Source organism: Echinops telfairi, unplaced genomic scaffold, assembly GCF_000313985.2.
Source record: "Echinops telfairi isolate 266 unplaced genomic scaffold, ASM31398v2 ScPeMD7_7410;HRSCAF=8448, whole genome shotgun sequence".
In the NCBI taxonomy this organism is placed as follows: domain Eukaryota; kingdom Metazoa; phylum Chordata; class Mammalia; order Afrosoricida; family Tenrecidae; genus Echinops; species Echinops telfairi.
The window spans coordinates 18,902,004-18,911,823 of record NW_022111310.1 but is presented as its reverse complement, the minus strand read 5'-3'; the positions used below and the strand labels follow the sequence as shown (position 1 = coordinate 18,911,823).

At 41.2% G+C, this 9,820-nt stretch overlaps 1 pseudogene; it reads left to right on the top strand.

Annotated features, from left to right (window-relative positions):
• The first annotated feature begins 4,632 nt into the window (after positions 1-4,632).
• LOC115871873 lies at positions 4,633-5,710 on the top strand (annotated as a pseudogene).
• The last annotated feature ends 4,110 nt before the right edge of the window (positions 5,711-9,820 follow it).

Here is a 9,820-nt window from a genome sequence, read left to right as displayed (position 1 = left end):
CCTCTAGCAGTTTTAATTCTCTCTCAGACACGTTTCAATTCATCAACAATCCCCCAAACTCCAGAGGTAGACCAACAATTCTGGTGAGAGCAAAGTAGACGGCGTAGCTATAAACTGGAGGCAGGATAGTATGTTACAGAACATGAGCAATATAGCCAAATGAAACCCTGTTTTTACTTAGCCAGTCCATGTCCTTCCTGAACCGCAGTCTTCAACCTTTAAATTGAGATCATGATACCTGAAAGCACTGCTCTTAAGAGGAAACAAATCATATAAAGAAAGAATATCATATTGGGCCTGGATGCAATCAGCCTTCAAAGTTTCTAATTTTTATAAAAAGAACTTTAAAACCCCCGAATCAGAAAGTCAACTCTCCAGTTAGAATACAGGTGAAAGACATGACTAGACATTTCCTAGATTAAGATACAAATGACACATAAGAACACACACACACACACACACACACAAATGTTGGACATCATTAGTCATTAAGAAAATGTCATGACAACACAACGGTCCGAGTGGTATAAATAACAAATAGTGAAAAGAGCTAATGGTGGTAAGTACGGACATAAGCTGAATCACTCATACATCGGTGGTGGACACAGAAAATGGCACCATTAATTTGGAGAATTCTGTGGCCAACTGATTTAAAAACAAAACAAAACTCTAAGTATTCTTATGCCCTACTGCCCAGTCCTTGCATGCCTGCTCACTTATCCCATTAAAAAGAGAGAGAGAATATTTATATCCCCAAAAACTCAGGCAGGAATGATTACAGTGGCATTATTTATAATATGTTAAAACTGTAAACAACCCAGAAAATTTTCAATGCATTACTGGTTGAACAGATTGTGGTACATCTATATCATGGAATACTGCCCATCAGTAAAAAGAAACAAATTATGAATACATGCAACAACTTGATCAATCTCCAGAGAATTTTACCAAGTGAAAAATGCTGATACGACAGCCTATGTATTGAATTGTCCCATTTGTGAACTTTCTTGGAATGACAAATTGAAAGAAATCAGACTGATGGTTGCCAGGGGTCACAGAGAGGTTGAAGGCAGGTGAGAGGTTGGTGTGATTATGTAAGGGCAATAGCAAGGATCTTTGTGGAGATGGAAATGTTCTGTGTCAAGGTTCACTTCCTCATTGTCATATTACCTTAGCCTTTTGCAATTGCTATCATTAGAAGCTGGGCAAAGGTCTATGGGATGTTGCTGCATTATTTCTTAGCACTACCTATTACAATAATAATTATATCATAATTACCATTTAATTTAAAACTATTGATAAATATATCTATTTTAAAATAAAGCTAAATCTATATGTAATATTTTGTTGGTTGACTTGGTACTTCCTGCTATGGAATTTGTCATTATGCCAATTTGGAGAGTGTTGGCTTTTATAGACGAAATACTATGTGTTTACTATTTCTCAGGACCTTAATCATACTTGAATATTTGTGTCTATTCAAGGGTTGAGTAGAATATACATCATTTACTCTCATTTCTTGACCATGAAAACAAAGCTTGCCCCCATCACTTAGTTCCCCAAACACACCAACAAACCAACCAAAACAGCACGTCAGAAAACCATCGATGAGGCCCACCTTCCATGGCATTAGAACTTCACAAAGCGGGAATGTCCCTGCGATCAACCATCTGTTACTCTGCATCAATACTTCCAAATTCCCAGAAGCATAAAGTAGTCTCCAGTTCAGGAGTGAAAACTGAGAGCCTGGGGCTGTTCAGAGGGTTATTAGAATTATGTGTAGCAGGGAGTCAATTGGCAGGATCAAACGTTTTTGATTGCCTTATTACAAGCCAGAAGTTTGAAGCTTGTTCTGGAAACTAGAACCTCAACCTAGGTCCAAGCATTTATCACAAATGAGGATGCTGAGAAAATGAACTTAATAACCAATTCACTTAAAATGTGTAGATCTGACCTCACTAATTCTGAAACTCTGAGTACAATTTACAGATGATTACATTAGTCAATGACTTCATTGATTGTTGAGTATATATAGATAAATTTATGTTCAACTATCTCATCAGAGAGTCATGATATCATGACTCATGGACTACTGATGAAAAAGTTATTCTTCTTCAAAACCCCTTTGACTGATAGGGAAATGAACCAGAACAGCAGAAAGAAGACAAAGCCCATGTCTTCTGCTTCTCCACACACATATCTTTATCCTCCATCCTATCTTTTGAAAGGGTCTACTGGTCCACCAGTAAACATGACCTAGAGAACTGGATCCTACACCTGAGTTGCTGGGAAAAGAGGCAACTCTGGGATTAATTAAAAATCCTACACACTGATGAACATCACCTGGGACTTTAGGCTCACTGTTGAATGTGTCTCATCATTGTCCGTCAGATAAAAAAATTCCACAAACAACTCTCATCCCCAACCTGTACTCAGAACAAAGCAGCACATCTGTCAGGAGGGAGGCAAGATGCGGGCTGGCAGCGAGAGTTGTTTGTCTGTGGCTTCAGTGCAAAATAATCTGGTTTGAATTGTTGCAAAGTACAAAAACAAATGGCACCCAGCCATGGACCTGAACTTGCAGTATCAATTTGAGAAAGAATACAAAATATAATGAAAACAATGTTGTTTCCCCGTACAACTCAAAGGACTGTCACATTTGGCAACTGGGTCCCATTCCCAGAGTTCCCACCACAGACAAATATCAGGCTGAGGGTTATTTACAATCCCAAACTGTTTTTTTCTCACTAAAGCCTCGAATGACTCTGCCTACATTTCAAGTGGGGGGCCTTCACATCAAAGTCAATTAGTTACTGTCCTATCACATGGTAAGTGTTCATGTCTCAACATCTTTAAGAGCAGACACTATGTATGAGAAGTCTGGTCAACCAACATTGGACTTCAGATCCTGGAAATTTCTGTTAATGTATTCCCTGGCAAGGAATAAGGCACATGGGATAATGTTAGTGTATACAGTGGTATTGTAAATATTTTAAAAAATAAATTGGAATGATCACAAAGTGATTCCAGCCATGTGACTGTTGTCAGCCGACGCCAGCAGGGAAACACAGCCATTGTGTGCCACCGCACTCCTGCCACAAGACGCAAGGCCACCTGTGCAGCCCGAATCGGAAATGTCCCTTCTGGTGCTTCTTAGAGATGGGCACAACTTGGCGATCTTTGGGCATAACTATCACCTATTTTAGTGGTTTTCTTGGTTGTAAAATTATGCAGATTGTGAAATTGTATTTGTGAAACTTCTAGCTTTATAGAGAACTGTAGATGATGTTGCTGCTTGGCATTGTTCAGTCCTATGCTCCTATTGACAGGGATCCCACTACAATCCTGCTCACGGTGATTCCACTGTGAACAACAGAAAGAAACACCGCCATCCTCCGAACCGATGCTGTGCTTGAGCCCATTCTTGTAGCCTCTGTGCCACTCTGTCTCTTCAGGGCCTTTCTTTCCTTCCTTCCTTCCTTCCTTCCTTCCTTCCTTCCTTCCTTCCTTCCTTCCTTACCTTCTTCTTTAGCAGCCATGATATCTTTTTCCAGGGACTGAGCTTTCCTGATAACCTGTTCAAAGCACATGGGATGAAATCTCACCATCTGATTTCTGAGGAACATTTCGGCTGTACTAAAAACATACATATATTCTATCTTCTGCTCCTCAACACTCTGCCTATTATTCTTGCAGGACTATGATTTATGTGTATTATTGGGGCAGTACAGTAAACTTCTTGAGGACAAATAGCTCTTTAGTACATTATGTAGTAGGTGTCAAGGTGTGCTCCTCTCTGCTTCAAAGACCACGGTTGTGGGGAGGAGATGAACCAGTGTACAGGGTAGCAATGATGAAACATACAACTTTCCTCCAGTTCTTGAATGCCCCCCCGCCCACTATCATGATCTCAATTCTACCTTACAAACCCAGCTGGACTGGAGGATGTACCCTGGTACAGATAGGAACTGGAAACACAGGGAATCTAGGACAGATGATCCCTTCAGGACCAGTGGTGAGAGTGGTGATGCCAGGAGGGTAGAGGGAAGGTGAGGGAGAAAGGGGGTACAGATTACAAGGATCTACATATAACTTCCTCCCTGTGGGGACGGACAGTAAAGAAGTAGGTGAAGGGTGACATTGGATGGTGTAAGATATGAAAAAATAATAATAATTTATAAATTATCAAGGGTTCATGGGTGAGCAGGGAGCAGGGAGGGAGGGGAAAATGAGGAGCGAATACCAGGGGCTCAAGTAAAAAGCAAATGGTTTGAGAATGATGAGGAAAACAAATGTACAAAAGTGCTTGACATAATGGATGCATGTGTGGATTGTGATACAAATTGTACAAGCCCCCCAATGAAATTTTTTAATTAAAAAAAACTGTAAATAGAAATTCAACACATGACAGTAAGCAGTAGAAGGAACAGGAGTCTCTCTTCCCTGTTGGCTGTTACTCATTTCTGTACCCTCAATGCCTAGCACAATGCCTGTATTTTCTGATCCATAAAGTCATTGTCTTGGACAAAATACGTTTGATATTTCTTCGCTACCTTCTACAACCTGTGGTGATAGGCTGGATGTGCAGGAAGTGCTCAACAGGCTTCCATGAATAGCTAACTGAAGGCACAGATGGAAACTCCCGTCTTTCCACGTAGGAGGCCATTCGAGAACCATGAAGGGCTCACTGTTCCGCCTCCGGTGTTCAGTCCCGTTCAAGAATCAGTAGCCCCAAGAGATCACGATGTGCTTTCTCCAGATTATTCCAGAAGACTGATTTCTCAGCTGCATTTCGGACTGAAGTGGCCAGCCTCCGCACAAGCCAAAATGTGCCCAACCATGGCTGGTCCAAGTTCAACTGTGGCCATTTCCGGGAGGAGTTTGTAAGAGCAAAGCACATAGTCATCCTTACAGGGCTGCTGTTGGTGCTGAGAGGGGCCAGAGGCTACTGGGGAAAAGGGCACGCTCAGGCTGACTTCCACCTCAGGCCTTTGCCCGAAATCTCTCGTGGGTATGGAAGTGCGACCACTACCAGCGCGAGATCATACCGAGCAAGGACCCGAACCCCGGGCCCCTGGCCATCACCCCGTGTGTGATGGTCATCAGCTCGAACATCAACGAGCTACACCGCAAGGTCGGCACCAAGAACCTTCTGGAAATGCACGGTCGTTTATTTAAAGGCCAGCGCACCTCTTACGGAAACGTGGCGGAGAATGACAAAAGTTCAATTTGCCCAGCTTGATCAGGAATAAGTGCTGCAGAACCTGAAATTAAACGTGCCAGGATCCCCGCTGAAAAACGTCCTGGCCCGCTGTGGCCACAGGATATGGTTTGGAGAAAATCTGGGTCTGGCTATTGTGGGTCAGGTGGATGGGGAGCTCGCCCACTTCCACTGATGTCTCATGGTGGAAACGTCCTCTGTGGTTGATCCTGCGCCATGTTTGTCCCGCAAGTGCCCTCCAGGGAAGTGCCTGTGACTCCCTTTACCATGGAGACCACGAGACCACGTGGACTCCTGCCACAGACAGATTCAGGTGTCAAGTCCATGGGCCCTAGGGACAACACTTTCTTGAAGCCCCTGCCCCTCGTGGAACAGAAACGCTCTCTTCATTGCCCCTACCGTATTGACTGGCTGGACCACAAATGGAGCAGAATTCTCCCTCTTGTGGATGGTGAACTAGATATCGGAAGATCTCAACATACCCTGTGATCCCATAGCTGGAGCCCAACCTGTTGATAAGTGATAGAGGCTTGGAAGCAACAATACCCAAAGGGTTCAGCAGTCAGAGACGGGTAAAATTAGTGCGTGTTATTTGCTTTGAACTCAAAGGTGGGACCCTTCTGAAGCTGGGCTGGTTACTGGGCGTGTGGAGTACAGAATTAGATGGTCTTTTAAAACAAAGACAAGCACTTGATCTTGAGTATATTTTTGCCTTTTGGGGTGTTTGCTATTTGGGAAAAGAAAGAAGTATAGAAGATAAATACTGGTATTCCTTAATCTGATTTTTTTCACACATGTTGGTTGAAGACAAAAACTATTCTCTGCGGTTTATAATTATTTTTAAAAAGAAGAAAACCCTGACTATATCACATCCATTTTCTCCATATTCATACATACTCAGATTGGGTTCCTTTCATTTTCCAGACTGGAAGACCGAGAGGCCAAATGACACTCTGCTTTCTAATGTGCTCAACAATGAGCTTCATCACTATTCTCCCTACAGCCTCATCTCCGACTGCGGCGGGCTCAGCGCTCCCTGCATTCCAGCATCGGGCTGCCTCCTGCGTCTGAGAACATACTGGAGCCATTTCAGTTGCCTGTACTGTCCTCGTGCAGGTGCACTGTCTGCCAGACTGCCTGCCCTTCTCCTACCCAACACAGCTAGAATTGCAACAAACCTGTGACACAGCCTCCTACATTTCTTTTTTTTTCCTTAAGAATTTTTTTATTAATCATTTTATTGGGAGCCTTTACAGATATTATAACAATCCATAATTCACTTCGATCAAGAATAATTGTACAATTACTGCTAACATCATTTTCAAACAGTTTCTTTCTTCTTGAACTCTTTGATATCAGCTCCCCATTATCCCCTCCATCCCCACCCTACCCCCCAGAATCTCTCTCTCTATGTACATATATATATACATACGCACCCATATCTTACACCATCTCCTCCTACATTTCTAAGGAGAGTTAGTCTCTCCTTTCTCCACTTCTCACGACTTCCATATCACACCTCACGGTGCTTGTCCCATAATTTCATAAACGGCTCCTTTGTTAAATCATGAGTTACATGGAAACTGTATGTTTAAGGTGTGGCTCTGCTGGCATATAGAAGGCACTTGGTAAGGGTATCCAAATGAACCACAGAAGCTTACGTGAGTCATCAGCAAGAGGACCGAAGCAAGATGGGCTCAATAAGAAAATGAATATGTAAGCAAGGAACGGATTTTAAATCAGCCTAATTTCCTAAATGCTGCCTCACCGTTGGGAAATACGGACATTAGTAGACACTGCTGTTCAAATCCAACCCAGACCCCGGCCATTGAGTCAATTCTTACGCATGTTAAGGCTCTGGTGTCAGAGAACAGCTGCTCATTAGGGTTCCTTGGTTGTAATCCATGTGGAAGCAGATAACCGATAGATAAACTCTTAGAATTAGAAACCACCCCTCAAAGTTTTCTTAGGAGTACATTTCTTATTTTGACATCTAAAATTTATTTTCTAGGAAAGTTTTCCAGCTAGCTTTGAATACTTTCTCCATTACAAGATGAAAAACTGAACATTTAAAAGTAACTCTAGGTGAACGTTTCCATCAGTCTAAGAAGAAAAAGAAAAATGAAAAAAAGTAAGAAAATATTGAGGCTGCAGGTATTTTTTTCCTTTTCATATTTCAAGGACATTTCAAAACCACCCAGAGTATTGGAATCTCAGATTGGTCCATATTTCATGGCTGTTCAATCATACTGTAATTCCCTAAGCCCAGATCTAGTGGTAGAAATTTGTGAATGATCTAAGGAAACACACACACGCGCACACGCACATTTTCATGAGTCATCTTCAGCTGAGAGCACAGTAGCTATGGGAATAACACTTTTTCCCCTAACATTTCAGTTCTCAACTTTTGAAATCTAACTACGTTTGGATTACATTTAAATATGATGTCAGCTTTTCTAGTACTTCATGAGAATAACACGTCTCTCTTGAGTTCAAATAAATCTAATTGTGCTTACATTTGCGCTAACTTGGGAAACTCCTGAATGCTTTGGTGAGACAGCGGGGGAGCAGTGTCTCCCTGTAGTGGATAATGGGAGGACCCTCAGTGATATGTGCTTGCTTGCAGCTGTGCTTCTTCATGGACACATTAAGTGGCTACTGGGTGGGATGGAACGGAATTGCAGATTTTAGGAATGGTTTTAAAGTTCATAGTGAAATCACAAGCTGAAGTGGTGCTAAATGAATTTAATAAGATCCAGCAACTGTAAATGGATGTGTTTTCTTCATGGACCAGAGAGCAACAGGATTTCAGGAGTTGTATCACTTACTATCAAAACATTTGTGATGACATGATCAAGGATGAACAGTACATTTGGAATCCAACAATTTTGATATAAATTTCCACTCTCATTTGCAACCTTAAAACCTTGGGTAAAGGTGCAAAGGGGTGAGGAGGTTGGAGGGTCGGGAAGAAATGGCTTGGTTGGATCATGGTGAGAAAGAAAATGACAATGTATGTACCTAATGAATTTTACTGCCCTGTTCTAGGATCGAGGGGTCTAGGTGGTGCAGTGGCTTAGTACTTGGTTGCTAACCAAAAGGTTTGTGGTTCAAAGCCACCAGCTGCTTCCTGGGAGAAAGACTTGGTAATAAGCTTCCATGAAGACTTACAGCCTTGCAAACCCTGTGAAAATGCTCTATCCTGTCCTGAAGGTTTGCTATGAATTGAAATAAAATTGGCACCACAACAAACAACATAAAAAGTACTAACGAAGACAACATCCAATTGATACTAAATATTTGCAGATTACTGTATATCAGAGTGGAGGGGGAAATAAATAGTTGATAAATATATTTGCTCCATTTGTAATTCTATCCTCAGAAAAGCAAAGGGGAGAGAAAATGAGAACTAAAGTCAATAGCAGACTTGGGTTCTGATTCAGACTAAGAAATATTCTGAGCAAGAGGTCTTCCCATTGATGTTCCATTGGCCAAGTTCAATATTGACATTAGCTAGTTAGGAAATGCATGCTCTGAAGATTGAGTTCTATTTAGTAATTACAACTAGCCTAGCTGGGTGATGTGAATAGAGATTGTCCTCTTGGGCCAAGACATAGCTGTCATCAATCATAAACAGACATAAACTTAGGATAGACTTAGCAGAAAATATTTATGTCGGTTACTATGCACTTGGGTTTTGTGGGAAATGTCTATTTTCCAATAGTTAATGGCATGTGGTATTTAAAGTGCTCAGGTTAGCTCTCAGCTGTGTTTCCTCTTCTGTTCCTTTACTCTCTTTCTCTTCTCTTTCCTTTCTTCTACCTCGCCTCTTTGCTTCTAATAACCTGCTTTATCTACTTTCCTTGAGTTTGGGGTAGGTGAAATGACCAACACTTTATCATCTCCTCCAAACTCTCATTTTTGGCTTTGAACTCAAAAGGAACCACAAAAACCAGAAATAAACAAAAATACAACAAAAACTTGGTAAAATCCCAGCATGATCATGAGACTCTAAGTTTGTATCAATTGTTCTATATCACTATTCCACTTTTCCAAATTCTAGCACTACGTCCCAAAGCACATTTTTGCATTTTGTTACCTTAAACATCTGGGAAATACTTTAGCCTTCTTATAGATCAGGAGTATGAACTTTAATTTATGTGCTCTAAGGCTGCAGAGTTCATAGAACTAAGCCTACATAATCCAAACCCTAAGATTTCCATGACCTAATTACCAATCACAATTAGTTTCAACTAGGATTTTTATAGTATAAAATGTGTTGTAAATGCACAATTGTGGGGGAATTTAAGAAATTCCCTTTTCTGGGTTCACTTTTCTAAATAAAGTAATTTCTGTCAGTTTACCAGTCTCATAATATTTCAACAGAATAACCTTTTCATGCTAAAATGAAGCTCCCATCGGATGTTCAGTTCTTTACATATTAACCTGATTTCATTGTAACCATCTCACGAGAACATTCTTGGATAAGGAGAGAGCAGACAATCACTCATTTGGGAAGGATGAGAAAGTCACAAATACTATGTAGTCGAGGAAATGACACCAAAACAAACCATAACACATTTTACTAGAATTGAACCA